The sequence below is a fragment of the Delphinapterus leucas genome, chromosome 5 (genome assembly GCF_059928025.1).
Source record: "Delphinapterus leucas isolate spDelLeu-1000000601 "Yukka" chromosome 5, BTC_Dleu_Yukka2, whole genome shotgun sequence".
NCBI classification, from domain to species: domain Eukaryota; kingdom Metazoa; phylum Chordata; class Mammalia; order Artiodactyla; family Monodontidae; genus Delphinapterus; species Delphinapterus leucas.
The window spans coordinates 119,877,499-119,880,754 of NC_143133.1; the positions used below are offsets into that span (position 1 = coordinate 119,877,499).

At 36.4% G+C, this 3,256-nt stretch overlaps 1 pseudogene; it reads left to right on the forward strand.

The window, feature by feature from the left end:
* Nucleotides 1-657: 657 nt before the first annotated feature.
* Nucleotides 658-1,219, forward strand: LOC111179096 (riboflavin kinase pseudogene; annotated as a pseudogene).
* The last annotated feature ends 2,037 nt before the right edge of the window (nucleotides 1,220-3,256 follow it).

Sequence of the window (3,256 nt, forward strand, 5' to 3'; positions counted from 1 at the left end):
CTTACATCAGTAGACAGATCATCCAAACAGAAAATAAATGAGGAAACACAAGGTTTAAATGACACAATAGACCAGAGAGATTTAATTGATATTTATAGAATATTCCACCTGAAAGTGGCAGAATACACTTTCTTCTCAACTGCACATGGAACATTCTCCAGGATAGATCACATCTTGGGTCACAAATCAAACCTTGGGAAATTTAAGAAAATTGAAATCGTATGAAGCATCTTTTCTGACCACAATGCTATGAGATTGGAAATCAATTGCAGGGAAAAAAAACTGTAAAAACCACAAATACATGGAGGCTAAACAGTGCACTACTAAATAACCAAGAGATCACTGAAGAAATCAAAGAAGAAATTTAAAAATACATAGAAACACACACTTCCTCGGTCGCCGGCATTCCGGAGCCCAGACGCAGCATCTGAGTCACCCGGCACCTTCTGTTCGGTCAGGCGTGAGGGTCTCGCCATGGTGTGTCGTCTGTGCCGCTAGGCCCGTTGTATGCCCGTGCACTCGCCCAGCCAGCCGGCTGGCCTGCGGAGCTCCCACCCGTGTCCCCCGGCTGGTCCAGGGGGTCCAGGCACCGCCTCAACAGCGGCTCCGCGGGACGCGCAGACTGGACCACAGCCTGCACCCCTAGCTGACGGTGTCATGAGGCACCTGCGGTACTTCCACCGCAGCCAGGTGGTGCGGGGCTTCGGTCGCGGCTCCAAGTAGCTGGGCATCCCTATAGCTAACTTTCCTGAACAAGTAGTAGATAATCTTCCAGCTGACGTATCCACTGGCATATATTATGGTTGGGCCAGTGTTGGAAGTGGAGACGTCCATAAGATGGTGGTGAGCATAGGATGGAACCCAAACTACAAGAATACAGAAGAGTCCGTGGAAACTCATATCATGCATACTTTCAAAGAGGACTTCTATGGGGAAATTCTCAACGTGGCCATCGTCGGCTACCTCAGACCAGAAAAGAACTTTTGATTCTTTAGAGTCATTTATTTCAGCAATTCAAGGTGATACTGAGGAAGCTAAGAAATGACTAGATTTACCAGAACATTTGAAACTCAAAGAAGACAATTTCTTCCAGGTTCCTAAAAGCAAAATAATGAATGGCCACTGATGGAAAAGCATCATATTTATTCATTCACTGTTTTCTAATATTTTACTGCTTATAACTCTACAGTCTCATCTTGGTTATACTTTAAAAATCAAACATTTTCCTACATTAAACTGTGAATTAATGTGAATTAAACAGTACAATGTAGTTACCATATTATGTTCCAACTGTTCAATTAAACCCATCATGTTACAGTACTAAAAAGGTTCATTTTAAAAATCAAGATTCTTTTTTATGTAATATGTTAATTAAAATGTACCACTAGAAAGGTCTTAAGTGTTTTATAATGGAAATGAAATATATATATAAATATAGGTAACAGGCAAGTCACTAGTTTGAGATGAGAACTATAATTCTCATGGTAAAATTCTAGCATGCATGTACCTGTATAGCATGCTCTGATAATCAGAAGGCTTATAAAAGTAACTATATTAAGCAGAGGTTTGACAGTTTGTTACAAACCTAAGGGGAAAAATCCAGACTTCATATTTTTGATATTTTGTGCATTTATATATTATTATAGACATGAAGACTTGTGAAATTTCATTTTAGTTAGTCATTTCCTTTAAGGGCTCAAATCATTGTACTGTGTTCCATTTTTGTTACAGCTGCCTCAGTTCTAATTGGTCTAGACTCTCTCCCTATTATTTTTTTGTTTTTCTTTTAAAACAGTAAAATAAGTGTTTTTTGAATCTCTAGCTCTCATGTATGTGTTGTATAACATTTCTCTCTTTTTAAGAGTAGATATTCTTCAACATTTTTCTTAACCTTTGTTTCCTGTAAACAACTGTCAGTGTCAGTTCTTCCATTTAGAATATCCAACTCTACATTTACAAAATGTAGAGTTGCATCTGCATCTGTATCTGCCATCCCATTCCTTCACTATATGAACAGTGATTAAGCACATATCTCTTGCATTTTAGAAAAAACACCCAAAAGTTCATCTGTAGGTTAAACGAACACCTAGCATTTCATTTACATATACCAGTTTCTTAAACAACACAAAATACTTGTTTCCCCCCCAGGGAAACTATTTTAAGAGCCAGCTCAACTATGAAATACAAGGTTATTTGTTTTTAATGTGATTATATGTTCCTGAGCAAATGCAAACTGTTGTAGTTGTGTGTGCACAATGTAATTTAAGGCTAAAGAGTGCTATTTCGAAGATAATTTTAAAGATAACTTATTATAAAACCATTTTCCCCTAATCTGCATAAATGAGAGAACTGATTTTAACAAAACTGTTTATATAATATTTAGAAGAACATCTAAAGCTAATGTTGGAGAAGGGAGAAGCAGGAATAAATTCACTTGGATTGTTTTGACTTTTTGGTGTATGAATTTATGGCAAACAATGTAGTATGTGTCTTTTTCATTTCTTCTTTATAGAAATACTTAGAAAATGTAATTGAATGTTAGAAATCCTATACTTGAAAAAAGCCTAAATTATCAGTGGTTCTATGAAACAAAGTTAAAAACAAACATGGAAAGTGTAAAAAAGATTTGTGTTTGTTTGAGTAGCTTGTGACTGATTGTGTCCTCATTAAGTGTGAAAATTCTTTGATATTGTCACCTTACATTTTGTTAAATAACTATTGCTTTTGAAAAGCCTATTGTGTGTGGTTTAGGAGTTAGTTAATAGTGTCTACATTTTTTAAAGTTTTATATTAAGTATTTATATATTATAAGAAATTGCAGTAGGGCCATTTTCGATTAGTCAGTGTTTTCAGGCCTTGAAAAAAATCTTGACCAAGTGAAAAAAAAATACATAGAAACAAATGACAATGAAAACAGGATGATCCAAAACCTATGGGACATGGCAAAAGCAGTTCTAAGAGGGAAGTTTACAGCAATTCAATCTCACCTCAAGAAACAAGAAAAGTCTAAAATAAACAATCTAACCCTACACCTAAAGCAACTAGAGAAAGAAGAACAAAGAAAACCCAAAGTCAGCAGAAGCAAAGAAATTATAAAGATCAGAGCAGAAATAAATGAAATAGTGGCTGTATCAATTTACAGTCCCACCAACAGTGCAAGAGGGTTCCCTTTTCTCCCCACTCTCTCCAGCATTTGTTGTTTGTAGATTTTCTGATGATGCCCATTCTAAGCAGTGTGAGGTGATACCTCATTGCA